The sequence below is a fragment of the Callorhinus ursinus genome, unplaced genomic scaffold (assembly GCF_003265705.2).
Source record: "Callorhinus ursinus isolate GAN/ISIS: 27379988/994484 unplaced genomic scaffold, GSC_fseal_2.0 scaffold5, whole genome shotgun sequence".
NCBI classification, from domain to species: Eukaryota; Metazoa; Chordata; class Mammalia; order Carnivora; family Otariidae; genus Callorhinus; species Callorhinus ursinus.
This window is the reverse complement of record NW_027397067.1, coordinates 68,039,918-68,062,508: the sequence shown is the minus strand read 5'-3', so window position 1 is coordinate 68,062,508 and position 22,591 is coordinate 68,039,918. Positions and strand designations below refer to the sequence as shown.

At 39.8% G+C, this 22,591-nt stretch overlaps 1 long non-coding RNA gene and 1 other non-coding gene across 2 annotated transcripts in view; both read right to left on the bottom strand.

The window, feature by feature from the left end:
• LOC112823385 (uncharacterized) overlaps positions 1 to 22,591 on the bottom strand; it is a 229,542-nt gene that overhangs the window by 68,752 nt on the left and 138,199 nt on the right. The window lies entirely within an intron of this gene.
• On the bottom strand, positions 14,462 to 14,564 carry LOC112823781 (U6 spliceosomal RNA). The gene has a single exon (XR_003208138.1). It is a non-coding gene; the product is annotated as a U6 spliceosomal RNA (small nuclear RNA).

Sequence of the window (22,591 nt, the reverse complement as noted above, 5' to 3'; positions counted from 1 at the left end):
ATAGCATGGAAAGAGTCAGCGAACACTGACCACGGAAGTCTGTAGATGTGGGTGTGAGGACTGACTCCCTTCTTCCTGGCAAGGCATGTTGGTCTCCTCTCTGAACCTCAGATGATGATAGCTGGCTGCTTACATCTCAAGAATTACTGAGTAAGCTTCAAGTTATATAGGCTGGTGAACAATCTTTGTGTTACTGTGAAGTGTTATAGAAAGGTAAGACATTAATAATACAAAATTCTGCCTCATCTAATTATACCACCCACTGGAATACAAAAGCGAGACAGCAGGACTTGCTGTCATCCCAGCCTCCTCTGTATCTAGCATCATCCCTGTCATGCATAAGAGCTTGAAACATGTTGGCTGAATTGATGTCCATTGAATTGAATTACTAACCTGCATGGGCTTTGGAGACAATTGTAGAATCGCTTTTAACATCATCACCATCACCTTGCTCTGTGCCGACATGAGGAAGCGTGAAATAAATGGTGAGTGAATGAGTGAATAAATTATGAGGAACTGGAAAGATGGTTCTCAACTCTGAATGCACTTTAGAATCGCCTGGGGTGCTTTTAAAAGTCAATCTCTGGGACGCGGCCCCAGAGATTGATTTAAAAGTTCCCCAGGATATTCTAATGTACCATCAAGGTTGAGAACCCATCACTTCAAACAATAGGAAAATATAAGGAAGAGTCCTACCCCCACACTTTTTTTTCTAACCACTCTAGATGTTAGATTCTTGAGGGAAATAAAGCATTCTGAAAGCTACGGCACTCTAAAGTGGAAGAATGATATGGCTACTGCTTTTTAGAAAACACTGTCAAGAAGTGGTTTCCATCAGTGTTGGCTGATGGACCACTTGGCAGCTATCACCTTGGCAGACACTTGACCTGGATATGGCTGAGATGTGAAGGCAAGACCAACCAGCATGGCCATTGCTCAGGAAGTCTGCTAACCCAGATGTTCTAAAAGGCTGCCGCCTTATGACCACTCTGCAGAGAAAGCTATAGCAGCTTCCTTAAAAAAGGTTTATCTCAGGCTGCTCTAGGTTTTTCTCTTTCTCAAATTACATGCAAAGCCTACTGGTATATATTCTGATACTTCTGGGAAATAAAATAAGGAATTGTTGATTCTTCACCATCGGTTCTTGGTTCTCCATGGTGAAAAGAATGCTTCAAATATTAACACCAGGCACTCTATAGCAGTTATATGAGCAGGTGATTCCTTTATCACTGTTGAAGAGCAAGTGACAGAGGTCAAGAGAGGACAATGTACTCAAAAATAAACCAGGCTTCATTTCTGGGGGAAAAGTATTTGTTATGTCAAACCCATTTATAAATCTTTACTCCCACGAGAAAAAAGTAGAACAGTAACTTGGCCGTCATTCTCATTTTACAGGTAGAGAGAATGAGGCACACGCACTGCTTTTTTAAGTGGATTAAATGTGTGAAAGGTGGAGAGAGCTGTCCCTGGGTCCAGAGAGACCTGGGTTTGTGGGTCAACCCCACCACAAGAAGCTACAAAATTCTGCCAACTTGCTTGACTCCTTGGGCATCAGTTTCCTCACTGGCATGTAAGAATGGTAAAGCCAACCTGCTAATAATTCTTATTGCTGTTAAATAAAAGAAATATCCCCAGATGAAGGTCCTCAGACAGGAAGCACCAAATACTAAATGAATAGAGAAGTTTCCTTCATGTACACTATGTTGATTTTCTTAGAACGTTGGTCTAGGTGATCATATTGCTGATCAGGAGGGTACAAAAGTGGGGTACTACACCACTGTAGATGTCAAGGATGTTTTTAAGGCTGCAAGAAGCAAGCCATTCACATAATCGGAAAAATAACATGAAAAAGATGTTTCTGATAGCCAAGAGGAGACGGGGACATTGCTGAAGGATTAGCACGGTCCTCACAGCGGGTTAAATTGCACATTTGGGCAGTTTTGGGAAGTAATTTACTGGAACAATAGCTTTAGAAAGCAGCCTGTACTCAGCTACCAAGAAGGCAGTGGCTTTTGATTCCACACCTGCGTCATGAGCCAGCTGGTGTCTAGAAAGTCAGATCTTGAAGGAACGGGTCTGAGCTTCAGTAATCACAGGCCATGCACTCAGAAACCACTGTTGAAGGATGTGACTTCAGAAGCTTAGAGACAAGGACTTCCCAAAACAAAATCTCTAGGCCAGACACTAGATACTAGAGGGGGAAGAAGGGAATTTCTATTGAAACTAGGAAACCTTCGTGAGGGCTACCTCTGAAATACTTTGTCCTCTACCTTATAATACAAATGCCCATATTCATCTTGTGTCTTTTTTGTCTCCCTCCAGCACTAGTCGAATGAAGGAAGCATGGTGTTCATGCAATGAATAAACACACAAAATTTTTAAAAAACCGGTGGTGAAATGGGTAGTATCTATCCTTACACAACACATGGGGATGGAGGGACTAGAGCTAGATGAGCAAAGCCTTTAAAAATGAAATCATTACCTGCTTTAAGAATGAAGTCTAGACTTAATGACTTAGAGCACTAAAGCTATTGGCATTAAGATATATATCAGGTTATTTAAAGGGGATAAGACATGACTACAGCATATCGAGAAATGTCAATGCCACTAATATAGGAAATGCTCAACTGTGACTTGCGTTCTAAACTGGAAGAGGGATACTTACCTATAAGGTGTGGTTTGAGGGGCATGGGATGATCACAGACCTCCTTAACTTCAAAGGATTTCCTTCTCAAGATTCTACAAAGCCTAATATTCTCATTTTTTCCCCAGTTTAAGGACCATTCCCCAAAAGATTCCAGTAAGAAGCAAAATATGTTTCCTTGGAAAAAGCCCCATTTGGCCGGGGTTACTTTATCATGTATAGAGGAAAAAACTTGAAGTAGAGAGACTTGTGGAAAGCAGGAAGAAAGAGAGGAAAGAAAAGGAAGAAGTAGAGAGGTAGGCTCCTAATATTTATCCATCCAACTTCTAGACCTGAACTGTTCAATATGGTCGCTTCTACTCACATGTGGATATTTAAATTTAAATGAACCAACATTAAGTAAACTAAAAAATTCCACTCAGCCGTCACATTAGTCCTATCTCAAGTGCTTAATTGCCCCATGAGGCTAGTGGCTACCATATTTGTCAGGGCGGACACAGAACATTCCCATCACTGCAGAGATTTCTATCGGAGAGTACTGCCCTAGTGAGTGAGTCCTACAGAAGAACCATGTCATATTCCTGAGAAGTGATGGGTTTAAAAAAGAACTGAGCAAGCACATTCTACTAGAGAAAAAAGTAGAGTATCTTGTAGCCCTTCTTAGTTTTGATACATTACGATAAAAAAAAACAAGAAGCAGATATTTTGTTGCAGACTAACTTCCATAGGAAAAGGACAGGCTGGGTGGCAGAGAAAAAGACTCAGCCATGACAAGCTAGCAGTCTCTTCCTTTGCAGTCCCTGTGGGCACTAAATGGAGACTGATTTTGAAATACCCATTTTTTTCTGTAGAGCTAAAGGACTCTATATGTTGTATACAACATGAAGTTCTCATGGCAGGGTGGGATCCTTTGTCATCTTTATAATTTCAAGATTATGGACCATTTGTATGTAATTTATAGATAGGGTGGCTGCTACCTAACCATAGGATTATATGGGAATCAAAATTATGGAGGTTCCTTTTTTTTTTTAGTAAGTAATCTGAATTTGAACCCAGGTATATATGACTCAGAAGTCCAAACTTTTATTTTTTTTAAGGTTTTATTTATTTATTTGTCAGAGAGAAAGAGAGAGAGAGAGCAAGAGCACAAGCAGGGGGAGCGGGCAGAGGGAGAAGCAGGCTCCCCGATGAGCAGGGAGCCCGATGCGGGACTCGATCCCAGGACCCCGGGATCATGACCTGAGCTGAAGGCAGACGTTTAACTGACTGAGCCACCCAGGCATCCCAGAAGTCCAAACTTTTAAATCATACCATGCTGTCCCTATGAAAAGGAAAAAAAATATATCATGAAAGGGTTATTTTAGCAAGAAATAAATACAGGGAAGGCCACCACGGCAGGACCCTCTATATTGCATTGACAATGTTGGGGGCCTATGGCTTCTCTGAATCTCAGCATCCTCCTCTGTAAAGTAAAGAGGTTGGACCTAAAGATCTTAAGCTCCTTTCAGTCCTACAGAATTGTATAATACCCCATATTTCTATAAAGCATTCAATGTGAAGCCTCTCAAGTGAGGATTACTTTATTATCTAGTAAAAATGGCTTTATTGGCACGTATTATGTTAGTGCTAGGAATGGATATCAGTGCACATTAGCTAGCCACAAAATTGATAGCTAACAAATTAATTCTGTAGCCAATTTCTCTACCGCATGTGAACCTTAAAAGTATACCTTAATTAAAAGAAACTATTTTTAGAGAGGGGCGGAGCAAGATGGCGGAGGAGTAGGAGACCTGGATTTCGTCTGGTCTCAGGAATTCAGCTGAATAGGGATCAAACCATTCTGAACACCTATGAACTCAACAGGAGATCGAAGAGAAGAATAGCAACAACTCTCTGAACAGAAATGCGACCACTTTCTGGAAGGAAGGACGTGCGGAGAAGTGAATCCGAGGCGATATTCGGGAGGATAGACGGCGGGGGAGGGGGCCTCCGCCGGCCGCTTCTGGCAAGTGCTAGAGCCGGGGAGCACAAAATCGGAACTTTTAGAAGTCGGCTCCGCTGAGGGACGTCGCTGCAGTGGCTAAGCGGGGGGTGGAACCCTCGCGGGACAGTGTGGTCTCAGGACCCTCGGGGTCACAGAAAGACCGGGGGTGCCTGAGTGCGCCAGAGCTCCCAGGTATCGGAGCGGGGAAGCCATCTGCAGAGACAGAGCCGAGGCGCGGGCTCTCAGCTCGGGGTTGTCATAAACTGTGATCCGCGGCCCAGTCGGGCCACTGCTCCTCCAGCAGGGACCCAACAAGCGGCAGAACCGGGGAGACTCCCCTTCCTCCCCGGGGAGGAGCGGCGCGGGAGCGCACCACAAGGATCTGCTGGGTTTGGAGACTCCACACGGGGTTGGGTGCCAGACATAGAAACGCTCAGTCACAGGCCGGGTGAGCACGGAGTGCGGCCAGAGACCGGGGAGATGGGAGTGATTGCTTTTCTCTGGGGGCGCACTGAGGAGCGGGGCCCCGAGTTCTCAGCTCCTCCGGGTGGAGATTGGGAGGCCACCATTTTCACCCTGGTCCTCCAAAGCTGTACCGAGAGCTTGGAGGGAAAAAAAGCTCCTGAGAGCAAACCCCAGCAGCTTGCTTAGCCCAGACCGAGAAGGGCTGGGCAATTCCGCCTCCGGGAAAAACATTTGGAAACCACGGCAACAGGCCCCTCCCCCAGAAGATCAGCATGAACAGCCAGCAAGCCAAGACCAAGTTTACCGATCAAGGAGAACGGGAGAACTCCAGCGCTAGGGGAATACTGCACATATGGCTTTTTTTTACCATGATTCATTAGTTTTTCAAAGTTAATTTTTTAACTGTTTTTTTTTATTTTTCTTTTTCCCTTTTTCAACAAACATTTCATCAATCCCTTTTTTAAAAAAACATTTTTCATTTTTAGAGTCATATTTTATCCCTTCATAGTAATTACCCTTATTTTTGGCATATAAGTTGTTCTCTCTTTAAAATTTTGAGATACAGTTTCTTCTAACAGACCAAAATATACCCTAAATCACTAGTGAATGGCTTTGTTCTAGTCTCCTGCCTGATCACATTCTCTCCCTTTTTTTTTCTTTTTTTTTAAATCTTCTTCTTTCTTTTTTCAAACAACTTCTTATCTTATCAATTCCTTTTATAAAATCTTTTATAATTTTCATCTTTACAGTTATCTTCCATCTCTTCATTGTATCAACCCTGATTGTGTATATATAGGAGTCTTTCTTCCTATAAAATTTTAGGAGGCACTTTCTTCTAACAGTCCAAAATATGCCCAAAATCTAGTATGTGGCACTGATCTATGCACTAGCCTGATCATATTTGATCATATTCTGTTTTTTTTTTGTATTGTTCTGTTTTTGTTTTTATCTTTTTCTTTTTGTTTTTTGTTTCTTTCTCTCTTTCTTTTTTCTTTCTTTCCCTTTCTTTTCCCCTGGTTTCAGGTCTTTTCTGATTTGTATAGAGTATATTTGCTGGGGACGTTCTTAACCTGTTAGCATTTTGTTCTCTCATTCATCTATTCTCTGGACAAAATGACAAGATGAAAAAAATCACCTCAGCAAAAAGAACAAGAGGTAGTACTGTCAGCCAGGGACCTACTCAATACGGACATTAGTACGATGTCAGACCTCGAGTTCAGAATCATGACTTTAATGATACTAGATGGGCTTGAAAAAAGCATGGAAGTTATTAGAGAAACCCTTTCTGGAGAACTAAAAGAACTAAAATCTAACCAAGTCGAAATCAAAAAGGCTATTAATGAGGTGCAATCAAAAATGCGGGCACTAAGTGCTAGGATAAAGGAGGCAGAAGAGAGAATCAGTGATATAGAAGACCAAATGATGGAAAATAAAGAGGCTGAGAAAAAGAGAGAGAAACAACTACAGGATCACGAGGGCAGAATTCGAGAGATAAGTGATACGATAAGACGAAACAACCTTAGAATAATTGGGATCCCAGAAGAAGAAGAAAGAGAGAGAGGGGCAGAAGGTATATTGGAGCAAATAATAGCAGAGAACTTCCCTAATGTGGGGAAGGAAACAGGCATCAAAATCCATATCAGATAAAGGGCTAGTGTCCAAAATCTATAAAGAACTTATCAAACTCAACACCCAAAGAACAAATAATCCAATCAAGAAATGGGCAGAAGACATGAACAGACATTTTTCCAAAGAAGACATCCAAATGGCCAACAGACACATGAAAATGTGCTCAACATCGCTCGGCATCAGGGAAATCCAAATCAAAACCTCAATGAGATACCACCTCACACCAGTCAGAATGGCTAAAATTAACAAGTCAGGAAAGGACAGATGTTGGCGGGGTTGCAGAGAAAGGGGAACCCTCCTACACTGTTGGTGGGAATGCAAGCTTGTGCAACCACTCTGGAAAACAGTATGGAGGTTCCTCAAACAGTTGAAAATAGAGCTACCATACGATCCAGGAATTGCACTACCGGGTATTTACCCCAAAGATACAAATGTAGGGATCCGAAGGGGCATGTGCACCCCAATGTTTATAGCAGCAATGTCCACAATAGCCAAACTGTGGAAAGAGCCAAGATGTCCATCGACAGATGAATGGATAAAGAAGAGGTGGTATATATACACAATGGAATATTATGCAGCCATCAAAAGGAATGAGATCTTGCCATTTGCAACGACGTGGATGGAACTGGAGGGTGTTATGCTGAGCGAAATAAGTCAATCAGAGAAAGACATGTATCATGTGACCTCACTGATAGGAGGAATTCTTAATCTCAGGAAACAAACTGAGGGTTCCTGGAGTGGTGGGGGGTGGGAGGGATGGGGTGGCTGGGTGATAGACATTGGGGAGGGTATGTGCTATGGTGAGCGCTGTGAATTGTGCAAGACTGTTGAATCCCAGATCTGTACTTCTGAAATAAATAATACAACCTATGTTAACAGAAAAGAAAAAGAAGAAGATAGCAGGAGGGGAAGAATGAAGGGGAGTAAGTCGGAAGGGGAGATGAACCATGAGAAACGATGGATTCTGAAAAACAAACTGAGAGTTCTAGAGGGGAGGGGGGTGTGGAGATGGGTTAGCCTGGTGATGGGTATTAAGGAGGGGACATTCTGCGTGGAGCACTGGGTGTTATGCACAAACAATGAATCATGGAACACTACATCCAAAACTAATGATGTAATGTATGGTGATTAACATAACAATAAAAAATTTAAAAAAATTTAGAAGAAATTATTTTTAAAACTATCGGGCCATTGTCAATGTTGGCCCTGTTCAGTACCTGGAAAATATTTGCATATATATGTTGTCTTTTGGTGCATGTGTGCCAGTGTCTGTCCCTTCCTTCCCCCAAGTGATACATGTTTGTGCTTGACGCTGTTTTGTGAATCCCAAGAAAGCCTTTGAAGAAAATTAAAAATCTCTGCCAAAAACTATAACCATCACCAAGCTTGGTCATAAACTTTAATTGGAAAACTGATATTATGTATCTTTATTACATTTTGAAAGCATGAATAATATATGTAATCGTCCAAGAGCTGAGCTACAAACGTTGCTTTATTATTCAAACATAAATAAAAGTGTACTGCATTATCAATTAGTGTCCCGCTTCTTTGGGAAAGTGAGAATAAAATCTGTTAAACCTCAGCTGGTGATTTACATTCTCAAACATCTTTATTCACAAGCCTAAAAAGCAGGCTGTTAACAGTCGCCAAAATGGTTGCCAAGACAACTTATCTCTGGATTTAGTATTACTGCATCAGGATAGACACCTACGAGGAATTTAATTACCTAACGCCAAATCCTCTTTGGCCAAAAAGGGATGGATTTGCCTTTAACTCAAAGTCCCTAGAGAATGAGATTCAACAGAATGAGGGCAGACACAGGCACACGAGACAGACATACACACACACACACTCACAGATGCTGGTATTTAATTATAGCATAAGGCTAGTTTTCAGGTGGGGTTTACATAGAATCTGCCTCAGTAGTTCATGCATGTTTATTGAAAATGGTAAATAAATATGTAGCTAGGATGCTATATATATTATATACCTTATATATATAATATGTGTAAGTTATATATAAATATATGTTCATATTATATATTCATGTATATTTATATTCTTCTCTATATATAATTCATTCATTTATTCCTTAATTCATGCACCCATTCATTTACTTTCCTTCCGACCGTCTTCCCAGAAAGAAATAGGCAGTTTATGGAAGTTAATTGAGAGAAAATTAGCATCAAATGTGAATCAGATATGAAATTGATAGGAATTTTAGAATTGTTAGAACTAAGCTTCATAATTGGTTCTGAGCTTCCAGGTAACCATGGCAATAATGGAAGTAGAACAAATTGTATGGTTTACATTATTGCTCACAAAGGGGAATGCTTTTACTCTCCTAAATTCTAACATTATTTGGGGAGGGGTGTTTGAAAACCATGTATATTTCTGATTAGCATTATAAAATTCCTAATATAAGCACCATATTTTGCATGTCATGCTTCTTTCTCATTTAATCCTCACCACTCACCACTAAAGCCCAATATCTACTGAGCTAGTAGAAAGTGTTATAAGAAACTTGCTTAATAGTAAAATTAGTATATACTTGGATTATACAACCTTTTTTTCCACAGGCTACTCATCTAAATTAGTGACCAATCCAAAGCTCAGGATGTGGGGTCGACAACCAAACTTTCACATGCTACAAGTGGTCCAGGCTGTGACTCTATCTCCCATCTTTTGGGCACTTTTTCCCCACAATAGGCAATAGTTGGGTAATTTTCCCCATCCCTTAGGAGCTCCAAATACACATTATGAAAGATCTGCATGCACATGCTAGCAATTCCAGAGCTGCATAGTGTTTTGTCCTTTTTAAACATATTTGCATGTTTTCATCCTCACAATAAATAATAGCTAGTAGGCAAATACTGCTTCTCCATTTATATGCATTAAGAAATATGGGTTCTGTTAAAAACACAAGTTTTTGATCCCTACTTTAGTGCTCATACGTCACATTTCCTTTCTTCCTGTAGATAATCTGGCAACTAAATCATAACTCATATACCTCCAGGATATTGTTTAGCTCCTCAAACTAGTCATTTGCTAAATAGGAAAGCAATGATTTAGTACAGCTTCAGGATATTCCTAATTGTCTGCCTCAGGATATAATTTTGAGATAGCCAAGTCTATCATGTAGTGTTAGCCCTCCGACTTTGTTCTTTTCAAAGGGTTTTGGTTTTGGTTTTGCTATTCTACATCCTTTGCATTTCCATATGAACTTTCAAATCAGCTTGCCAATTTCTACCCTCTCCCTCCCTGGAATTTTGATTGAAATTGTGTTGAATCTTCAGATAAATTTGGAAATAACTGACATCTTAACAATATCGAATCTTCCAACCCATAGACAAAGTATATCTCTACATTTACTTAGGTCTTTAATTTCTCTCATCAATATTTTAAGGTTTTCAATAGACAGGTTTTACCCATCTTTTTTTAGATTTATCCCTAAGTATTTCCTATTTGTATGCTATTATAAATTACATTTATTTTAATTTCCAGATATTTGTTGCTACTATATTTAAATACTATCGAGCTTTGTATATTTTTGTATCCTGCAACTTTGCTAAATTCATTTATTAGTTCATATGTCTTTTTTTATATCCACCAAATTTTCTACGTAAACAAAGCCACCTACAAGTAAAAACAAGTTTATTTCATCATTTCTGATCTGGATGCAATTATTTTATTTTTCTTGCCTTATTGCACTAGTCAGAACCTCCAGTACAATGTCGAATAGAAGTGATGCATTAAGGAGGGCACATGATGTGATGAGCACTGGGTGTTATATGCAACTAATCAATCATTGAACACTACATCAAAAACTAATGATGTACTATACGTTGGCTAATTGAATTTAAATAAAAAAATAAATAAAATAAAATAAGGGAAACCCACTTTCAAATTAAAAAAAAAAAAAGAAGTGATCAAAGCAGATGTCCCTCTCTTGGTTCTGATCTTCAAAGAGAAATAATTCTGCCTTTCATCACTAAATATAATACTAACTGTATGGTTTTTTCAAAGATGATCTTTACCAGGTTAAGATCTCTTGTTTTTCTAGTTTGCTGACAGTTTTTATCAGGAGTTGATGTTGCATGTTTCTTTCCCTTTATGTGGTTTTTTTTAACGTACATATACTGATCAGAACTGAGCTGAGGGGCGCCTGGGTGTCTCAGTCGTTAAGCATCTGCCTTCAGCTCAGGTCATGATCCCAGGGTCCTGGAATCGAGTCCCATATCAGGCTCCCTGCTCGGCAGGAAGCCTGCTTCTCCCTCTCCCACTCCCCCTGCTTGTGTTCCCTCTTGCGCTGTGTCTCTCTCTCAAATAAATAAATAAAATCTTAAAAAAAAAAAAAAAAGAACTGAGCTGAAGACTGGAGAGGGGAGCCTTTGCAGTTTTCCAGAGGTCTTGCTCTCTTTAGGACTCCACTCTGCAAAGTCTAGCCACTTTGGCTTTCCTGAAGTCCCACGTCCATTTCCCCAACACAGGGACACCACCAGACTCAGCCTCAGTCCCTCCCACCAGCAACACAACCTGGAAACTCTCTCAAGGCAGTAATCTGGGATAACAGTAGAGCTCATTTCATTTGTTTCCTGTCTTTCAAGGATTATTGCCCTTGTTGTGTGATATCCAATGTCCAAACAAAACTATTGTTTCATACGTTTTGTCCAGTTCTTTAGTTGTTTCTGCAGGACAGTTAACACAGCCCCTGTTATTCCATCCTGGGTGGAAACAGCCATCTTTCCTGGGAAGTTTTTACGCATGCACATTCTTCGGCCTTATTCTATACAGAAATCATGGGCTAGGTCTTGAAAATCTGTATATTTTTAAAACTCCACACTGAATTTATTGATAATCCTGGCTTGTAAAGTTCAGGTTTACCCTTCCTTTATATCTATTGAAACCTGAGTTCTATGGGTTAAGTCTCAGAGCATGACTAGGACTCTAGACCTGACTTCTCTGCCTCTTTAACCTTAGTTTCTTCTCTTTTTCCTTGTGTGTACAACACTGTAATGTCTGCTACATTAGCACTAATCCTGGGAATGTTAATTTAATTTCATATATTTCAGTAAGGCTTAATATCTACATGTTCAGAAAACCAACTGTAATATAAATTGGGTTGCTGGACAGAACTTGGGTGTTTCTGGCCCTGTGGTAAGTATTACATGCTTGTATCAGATGAGGAAGAGACAACAATAGTTCTATTATATATACGAAATCATCTTCCTAAAGAGGGAGCCATCCAAGTTTGAATGCAGTGAACATTCACCAAGACTGTGTGTGACTGGATACCTTCCCAAGATAATACCACCACGGTAACTGCATTGCCCAATGGTATTGGTTACACTTAGACATGTTTTAAAACACAACTGGGTAGTCATGTCCTCATGATGTCTTCTCACAAAATTCTAGGGGGCTTTAATTGCTCCCACCCCAAATGCTTAATGTGCGGTGCACATAGCAGTATTTTAGCCTTCTTCTTCAGAGTGTACTAAGAATATGTATTTGTGGGCGCCTGGGTGGCTCAGTCGTTAAGCGTCTGCCTTCAGCTCAGGTCATGATCTCAGGGTCCTGGGATCGAGCCCCGCATCGGGCTCCCCGCTCGGCAGGAGGCCTGCTTCTCCCTCTCCCACTCCCCCTGTTTGTGTTCCTGCTCTCGCTATCTCTCTTTCTGTCAAATAAATAAATAAAATCTTAAAAAAAAAAGAATATGTTTTTGTGCAATGACACCTGTACCTTCTCATATGAATTTTCCCGGGTAATTGATTTCATGGAAATTATTGATTTTCTCCTATTCAGTTATTCTAGAAATATTCAGAAATTTAGAATATATGACAATGTATTATGTAATGTGAACATATAATTATGAACACATTTATGATTATGTAATTTCAATATACATAAAATATGAATATAGATTTATTTCTTCTTTTTGGGTCTTCTGCCTGGGAATATCTGAAAAACAGATAACTGAGCTATATTAAGTTCAATTAATATTAAACAGCATTAAGTTGGCAAGTCCCCTGACTCCTGTGCCTCCACATTTCTGATCTCGTGGGTGTCTAAGCTGGCTTACAAAGGCTGAGTATGTGAGGAGTTCTTTCCATTCGGGATTCTTTGGTAATGAGCACACCCTGAAGTAATTCCTTAAGGCTCCCTATACCCTCTGATATACTGCTGATTTTTAGGGAGTCAAGAAAAAATCTCTTTGGCAGTGCCTAATCCCTTTACGCACATGTTAACTTTATGAATTATCCTTTTGTTCTTCAGATCATCCTTAATTATTCATAGCCTGACAAACAATGTGTAAGCAAAAGAATGAGATTTTGTTACAGCTCAACAAGTCGATTTTAAGCCCAAATGCTGTGTCAGCTGTGTGGTTTGACTGGCTGAGGATTTAAAAGGATAAGTGGGTTCTGTGTACACACGAAGCCAAAACTCAGACTGTCCCACTAACCTCAATAGGACCCTTGGTCATGGGCAAACCCAGTTGATGAGGAACTCAACTCTCTGTAACTGGGGTTCAAATATAGGATCTAACCCAATCCACTGATCAGAAGAATCCTACCATAGAAAACAGTAACCATGGACGCATTTTATCTCTAAGAAGCATTAGAAATCATCTAATGTTTCATTTCTGATTGGTTGAAGAGGGGGACAATAATCAGAATTACCTGGTGCAGTGAGGAAGAGAATGGAAGAGTGCTGAGCATATACAGTTTGTCAAAGCTCCAAAGAGATCCTGTTTAACTTTTCATAACTTACAAATCACTGATCTAAACAATGCTTTACAGCCCAGGCTACGATTCAAACCACCCAGGCAGCTTTCAAAAATCTTGCCATCCAGGTCATATCACAAGCCAAATTAAAATCTCTGGGTTGGACTGAGGTACCAATACTTTAATGAATCACCTAGGAGAGGTTGGGAATCCATAGGCCCATTCATAGGGTGAAGCTTGCTAACACTGGACCCAGGAGAAGTACCCAGCTCATATTTGAGTAGCCACAAAGAGCTTCTCTCTTCCCTCTAGACACCTTTCCAACTAAGAATTACTGTGCCCTCCAGGGAAAGTGTTACCTGTAAATTAACTATTTTTCTTGAATTGTGGTAAAATGCACATATAAAAATTACCATCTTAACCATTTGTAAAGGAACAGTTCAGCAATGTTAGATATATTTACATTGCTTTGCAACAGATCTCTAGAAATTTTTCATCCTGCAAACTTGGAACTCTATACCCATTGAACATTGACTCCCTATTTCCACACCTGTCCATCCCCTGGAAACACTCTTATTTTCTGTTTCTATGAGTTTGGCTACTTTAGATACCTCATATAAATGGGATCAGACAGTATGTGTCTTTTTGTGACTGCTTAGCTCACTTAGCCTAATATCCTTAAGACGCATCCGTGTTATGGCATGTGGCAGGATTTCCATTTTTTTAAGTGAATAATATTCCACTGCATGTGTATACCACATTTTCTTTATCCATTCATCTGTCCATGGATATTTAGATTACTTCTACCTCTTGGCTATCATGAGTAAAGCTGCCATGAACTTGGATATATGAATATCTCTTTGAGATCCTACTTTGAATCATTTTGGATATATACCAAGAAGGGGGATTATGGGATCATATGGTACTTCTATGTTTAATTTTTGAGGAATCCCTGTAGCTATTTTCCATAGTGGCTGCACAATTTTTGATCCCCACCAACAGTGCACAAGGGTTCCAAACAATATGGGATGCTTCATGAATTTGCATGTCATTCTTGCACAGGGGCCAAGCTAGTCTTCTCTGTATTGTTCCAATTTTAGTATATGTGCTGCTGAAGCAACCACTAAGTTGAAAATTTTCAAGATAACTTTCATGACTTATTAACAAATCCCATGCGAGTGGCAGATTGCATCCCCCGAATTTATAAAAACTGCATGTTTACATAACTCGTTTCAAGAGGAATCAGATCAATGGTCGAGGAAAAGTTATGAATAGAGAGCCCTCGATGCATAGTTCCAGACCAGACCATCAACCTCATCTGGGAACTCGCTAGAAATGCAGATTCTCAGGCCCCACCCTAGCCATAAATTCTGTGGGGTGGGATTCAGCAACTTGTGTTTTAAAAGTCTTCCACCAGGGAGTGCCTGGGTGGCACAGTCGGTTAAGCAGCTGACTTGATTTCAGCTCAAGTCATGATCCCCAGGTCCTGCAATCAGCCCCGTGGCGGGCTCTGGGCTCATTAGGGAGTCTGCTTGAGATTCTCTCTCTCTCTCTCTCCCTCTGCCTTTCCCCTCCTCTCCCGCTCATGCTTGCTAGCACTCCCTCTCTCTCTCTAAAATAAATAAATCTTTTAAAAAATAAATAAATAAAAGCCTTCTAACAGCTACTGAAACATACTAAAGTTTGAAATGCACTTTTCTGTTGTGATTTTATGGATCTTAAAAAGAATCCTCAGCGTCTGGGTGGCTCAGTCATTAAGCGTCTGCCTTCGGCTCGGGTCATGATCCCAGGATCCTGGGATCCCACATTGAGCTCCCTGCTCTGCGGAGTCTGCTTCTCCCTCTCCCTCTGCCTGCCACTCCCCCTGCTTGTGCTCTCTCTCTCTCTCTCTCTCTCTGTGTCAAATAAATAAATAAAGTCTTTTATAAATAAATAAATAAATAAATAAATAAATAAATAAATAAATAAATAAATTTATTCCTTTTGGGAGGGGTTGTTTTTGCTTTTTGTTGTTTGTTTGGTAAAACAGCCTTGCTGTAAGCATCAGTGACTTCAGGATTAAAAGCAGGCTTAGGCAGTAGGTTAACCTATAAACTATAACTATATTAACTTCTTAGTCATGATGTCTCCTAGTGAGGAGACTAGGTCAAAGATGGTGAACATCTGTCCTACATGCCACCACCACTTTTCTAGAGCCCAAGGCAGGCATTGCTAATCGATCAAGACACTATCCCACCCAGTCCACACAGATAAAGTCCTAGAACCCTTCTTAACACAGCCTTACCAAAGAATTAGACTTACGTCCCGAGATGAAGCCCATTTGCCACCAGATAATCTTTATTGTCCCATCTAGCTATGTCCTTAAAGAATATGGACTCCAAACACTATCCATTCTAGGGCATTCTCTAGAGCTGTAAATACTCTGTGAGCTTTGTTTCCTCAACAATAAGATACTACTAATGTTATCTACCTCATGAGGTTTTTAGGAAGGTTAAATGAAATATTATATTTGAACTGGCTAGATCAGTGCCAAACACAAAGTTTTTAAAATATCATTAAACCTTAATTTCTGCATTCTTTACATTTTTTTCTGACCCCTCACCTTACCCTTGGCCACCTCCAGCAGCTCAATACTGCCCTGAGAAGCATGAGTGCTCCTCATACTGACCTGGCAATAAAGAAGACTGACTGATTTCTTAGCCCTTGCTTCTATTACAGTGTTTCCCTCATCACTCTGCTTACCAAGTCTGCACAGTGGTTGAACTAGTCACTTTGGGTGAAAAAGGAGCCCTTTTACTTCTTATTTAATCTAATCTCATAATAGCAAAATCAAAATAATCATCTTATCCACCACAAAAGCAAATTCCACATGCATATAACCAACATTTTCATGCTGACAAAGTAAGATGTTAATGAGCAGGTTTCCCTCCTGGATTAGAGGTAAGAAGTTAAGAATTATTGAGGACCATGCATGCACAAAAGCTGTTAGCCAATTTGCTGTTCTATCTGATTTATTCCACAAGAAGACTTTAAAAATACGTAACTACATTGTTTACAGATATGATTTACAGATATGAAAACTGAGGTTTAGAAAAGTTAAGAAATGTAACCAAATGTAACCAGTCAGTTAAGTGGTTGCTTTTGGCTCAGGTCATGATCTCTGAGTCCTGGGGTCGAGCCCCGCATCGGGTTCTTGCTCAGCGGGGAGTCTGCTTCTGTCTGTCTCTCTCTCTCTCCCTCTGCCCCTCCCCACCACTTGTTCTCTCTCTCTCTCTCAAATTAAAAAAAAAAAAAATCTTAAAAAAAAAAAAAGAAATGTAACCAAAGTCATAAGCTTGAAAGAAGGATCAGCTACCTAATTTACTGCAGATCATGAAGCCAAGCACAGGGACAAATGACCTATGTCATTTGTCTATTCCATCACATGGGAGAGAAAGTAACTCAGCAGAAAGTACATCTAAGAATCCTGGCCACAGAAAGAGGGTTAGAGCCAAGAGCTACAAGGAACCAGAGCAAGACCCAGAGATAATTCAGTCAACTTCATGGCTTTGATGAGGCTTAGTTCTGATCCTGAGGAGCAGCCTGAGTAGATGAGGCAGCACTGGATTTGAGTCCAAAAACCTGGGCTCAGATCCTGCCTTGGAAACATTATTTGCATGAACTCAAGCAAGTCATCCAGCCCTCCTAAGCCTCTGTCTCCTCCACTGAAGAAGTGAGGGGCCACCACTTTTTCTTAGTTCACTGACTGAACCACTACACAGGTTGAAGCACATAACTGCATATAGTATGCAAATGAGGATACCACCTGTGGAGCCATAAACTGTAGCCCTAACGCTCTACCCCAACTACCTCTTGTATCCGATGACTTAAGTGGATGCCAGTGGGTCTCTAGGGCAGGAAGAAAATCTAAACTATGTTCAGCAATGGAATCTGACATAAAATGGCAAATGGTTGAACTATAGGGAGGTCAACTAAAGACTGCAAGGACCATGTGGGACAATTCATTGAACACTTAGTAGGTTCTGATTCATCATCTTGGGTGCAAATTTTTTTTATATCAACAACGAATGATTCTGAGATTATATAGCATCTATCTACACTGCAAAAAATGCCTTTCTTTCTTTTCCTCCTGTCCCTCCCCTCCCATAATTACTCCAAGAATGTCAGCATTGCTTTTTTGGCTTTGGTCCAAAGAATTAGGATCATGTTGGGGAAAGAGTATATATAAGCTGTCCAGTGTGCCAGGATACCCATTTCTCCTTACCTATTGTTAAAGTCACAGGTCTACAGTATCCCTCACAGAGTTCAACAATGCCTGTCTGCAGCAGTGACTGAGACATGCCCACCAATACTGGATTGAGAGGAAGGTATATTTTCCAGGGAGCAAGCTATTCTCTCTTCATGCTGTCATCTGCCATGGTTACATGAGATGAGTGGTCTTGAGTCCAATGCCACCGTTCAAGGTCTCAAGGCCTACATCCATGCATACTCATGGATATTTTTGTAAGACTGATCCATAGGACAGATAGACAAGATTAGAAAGGATTCTACCATCAGCCACACAATATACTTAGTACTAGATATCCACTAAGATGTGGAGGCAGGGGTAACACTACTTTATTCCACTCCAAAACGTCAGTCCAATATCTTCTTACCATTTCCTAGAAAGGCAAGAGTCAATAAAGATTTGTCCATGAGAATCTGGGGCACCACCACATTGGGATTACCATTATTATTCACTCTGCCACTGCACTCAGCTGAAAGTGGTCAAGCTCATCCTCGCCTGTCTCCATGAGATGAAGGGCAATTCACCTGCCTCCCTCCTATGTTCTCAATCACCCCAGGACTGATGTCCATCTTCCCATACTTCCCTCTTTGATCCCTAAGACAATAGTTACTATTCCTGTCCCCTTTGGTGATTCACCATTTATTCAACATTCATTCAACAGACATTTATTGAGCACCTTATATTAGCCAGGCACTATTCTAGAGCTTCATAGAGCTTACATTCTAGTCCCAAAGGTCTACTTTATTTCCTGCCCCAATTATTGGTAGTTCAAAGGATACTCACTCTATCTCACCCAATGGCCCCAAATGTAACCTCCTAAATAAAACAGCATGACTTGGTGTATTTTCAAAGTCTAAACTGCTTAGTGTTATTTATTGTCACCATGTAAAATTTCAAGAGAAAAGAAGTAGGTTTGACCCATTGGGAACAAAAGTCCATATTGGTATTTAAGAGTTAAAGTAGGAAATAATGCTTCTGGGTGCAATGTGGAGAATGTTTCTTGAAGCAGCCACAAACAAGCCTCTGTGGCTGGTAAAAAGATATCCTGAAATCAAGCAGAAAACTTAACTGGGTGGAGGGATGTATAAATATTTACTGAATGTCTACTACATGCTAAGCACTGAAGTGAAAACTCTAGATGTAGTATCCCACTTAATCTCCCCATATGCATGAAAAGTAGATATTTTTAATCCTCATTGTACAAATAAGATTCTGTAGCTCACAGAATTTAGGTAACTTTTCTGAGTAGCTGAGCTTCAATTTAAATCCTGACTTGCCTGAACCCAAAGCCCATGTTTTATCACCTGACCAGGAATTTTTCAACTAGCAGTCCAGAGATGAGAGGAGGACCGACAGAAAAGGAAAACTACAGTTATCCACGTCCCGTTCTAACACCAATATCCTGATTCAGTACATCTGAGAGGGAGCCCATACTTCCGTATCTTGAACAAATTTTCTGGGTTATTACAAGGGACAGCTGAGTATGAAAAGCTATACTATGCTGCCTATTCAGGAGACAAAGACATATTTCTTACAGCTGTGGTACTTGGTGTATTTAGCACTTAGCTGGTGTAATAGGCATAGATTGCTCTTTGACACCCAAGGTGCAAGCTTATTTCTCTATATTTGCAGGTCAAATTATGTCCTTTCAAACTCTCACTTACCTTAATTAATCGGTGATTTTTTTATGACCTTATAACATGCTAGAAGCTTTCAGGATTATTCAAAAGTTAGGAAGGAGCCTTTTCTTCAGACCACTCACAGTCTTAACCATTGCTCAACTGGCCATATAATGTAGGTTCTCGCCATTCCCACCAGCCAGGGAGTCACCAGCCCTACCCACAGACACTCTATGGCTGCCAGCCAGTGTCCGGAATTCCTATTCTCTTAAGACCTGACACTGCCCGTGTGCTACTGAGGGTAGTTCTCACTTATTTAAGGAAATTGAAAGTGCAATTATTCTCTCCAGTCTCAGGAAATCTCCCTTAATCTCCTCATAATCCACCAAGCAGAGGAGTCCTTACTTTCAACATTAGGACAACTGTCCACTTGTCTTTCTTCACACTTTCTCCTTAATAGGGACATTATATGGTTAGCTGGGATCTACAAACTAGTTTAGGTCTCAGAATTAAAGATAGCATTTTTTGTCTTTTATGGGCATCAGATCAATGTAAAAATGCATGAGTTAGTCTTATATCCCCAAGGCTGAACAGCTACTTCTTCAAAGCAACGGGAAACAAAGCACAAGCTTGGGTCTTCCTATTCTGCTACATTAAATTCTCATTAACCCACCTTGCCACACTGTTTACAGACTTGGAGGCAAAATGAGACAGAATTCAAATCAATGTGCTTGTGGTTGGCCATAACAGATGCCTAATTTCGAGTGAGCAAAATATGGAAAACAAAGCAACTATGAAACATGGCCCCTTCCTCACAAAGCTTGTATAATCCTATTGTGAAATAGAGTATGTGTGAAATGACCCTGAACTTTCACACAGTGAGCTTACTTTCTTTGTTCTATTATTCATTACCTCCTGTGCTCTTTGAATCTGGGTTTTCTACCCTGGCAAAAAAAAAAAAAAAAAAATTAAAACACCAACATACAACAAAATAAGATGTGGCAAGGTCCTTTGAAAACTGTAAAACTTTATACTAATGTACCAGAAATTCTAAAAAATAAGAAAAATGTAGAGAATTGTATCACTGTATTATTCAAAAACCTCACCTCTGGCTTCATCTTATCCTTTCCACCCTAATTTTTTCTGTGTCCCACTGTCATTATCCACTTAGGCTTTAATTAGTTCTTACGTTATTGAATCAGTGTAGTTGAAGAAAATGCTTTAAATCCTTTCTGTAATAAAATCAGATATTAAACAAACAAAAAAAACATAGAGACCTTATTTACAGAAAATCTACACAGCTGTGCCAGTTCAAGTGCTGCATAGAGATGCAACCTTTAAAGGAGACAGAAGAGGTAGAGATTGAAGAGTAGATTAGGAAGGGCAGGATGGAAGGAAGGAGAAAAAATTAAAGAGGATCTACAGGAAAGGGTAGGATTTGAACAAAATGTCACATATAATAGACAATGGGGTTGCCTGATCAGATCAGTGTTCAGATTGGCAAGCTGTAAAAGACAAACTGGAAAACACAGGTGGCTAATAGAATTCAAAAACTGTATGAGAAAAAAAGTATATGTGATGTCCAAGTGGGATTTATTCCACGATGCAATACTGATTCAATATGTGAAAACCAATCACTGCAATCAACTTAACTTTTGCAATCCATTAACTTCAGTTAATGACAATGTATCTGTATTCATTTATTCACTGTAACAAATGTACCATAATAATATAGGATGCTTATAACTGGGGGAATGGGTGAAGGATATGTAGAAACTCTGTGCTTCATAATTTTTCTGTAAATCTAAAACTAAAGTCAAAATTAAAAATTGAAATTATTTCTAAAAAGTCAATAAATAAATAAATAATTTTTTTTTCAAAAAAAGTAAATCAAGGAAATAGAAGCTATCACATGTCAAAGAAAATTACAAGTGCCCAGCCCAAGGTCATTCAACTGGCTATGACTGAGTTAGAATCAGATTTGAGATCTGCGTGATTCCTGGCATAGTAAGGTAAAGCAAAAGAATCAAAACAGGAAGAGATAAGGAAATATAATGCTTAGAAGTTCTTCTTCCAAATAAAAACACAGACTTCAGCCTACATACCCTTATGATTTTTAGAGAATACAAAGGAAGCTCAGCCAAAGACAATGTGTTAACCAATGATGATGCCAACAGGAAGAAAAGTGTCTGGAATATGTTTCTTTTCAAGTTAGGTAGATTTTCTTGGGTTGGCTTAAGGGACATTAAACATTCCACTCCCAAGCCCTAAAAGAAACAGTTATATTATAGACATGAAATCTCTGTTCTTTGTAATCATAGAAATATTTCAAGATTTACAAAGAGCATTGAGTTTGTCAGGAGATCATGGTTTCTGCTTCTGACACTGGGTCTAAAGCTAGCTCTCACCTGCTGGGCTCCTATCAGGGGCTGTTCACTCTGCCTATGTTAGTTCGTTCAACTCTCACAAGAATGCTATGAAGTCAAGACATCAGACATGATTTCAAGATTGAGCAAAACTGCCCTTCCAAGAGGTTAGATGACTTGCCCAAAGTCATACTGGAACTGGAACTCAGGTATACTTATTCAGAAAACTATGGTGCCTTTTCCACCCTGTGACCTTGGACAAATTATTATGTTTATTTTTTAAACACTCTATGGTGGTTATCACATGCTTGTCACAATTCTATACACTTCACAAATAGGAATTTAGTTGATACTCATAACCATTTATTAGGTAGGTGTTATTAATATCCCCATTTTAGAAATAAAGAAACTGACTTCATCTTCTGAGCCTCTGACTCCTTTTCTGAAAGTGATTTCTAAGAGCTCCCACAGCTCTAGCAATCACTGATTCAATAATAGGCAGCATGTCTCCAAGGTCAACCTCTCCAGCCCTGTGCCTCAGACAAGGCCACTCTGAGGCCTGAGCAAGATCCTTTGAAGTGGTGTCTGTAAAACTCAGGCCAAAACAATGAAACAAAACCTCATCAAATTCAATTTTCCTTCTGAAAGTTAAGGCAAACAGAGAGATGGCATCAGCTGACATTTGTGCAAGTTGCTATTTTAATACATATTCATTTGAAAGGGAGCCTGAGAATATAATAAAGAAGTGAAAAGATCCAAGAAGTTTCTGTCAAAAGGACTCAGTGTTTCTTGCATCTTTTCATTTAACAAAAAGAAAAGAAAGAAGGGAGGACAAAGAAGGAGGAAAGGAAAGAAAGAAAAGAGAGAGAGAGTA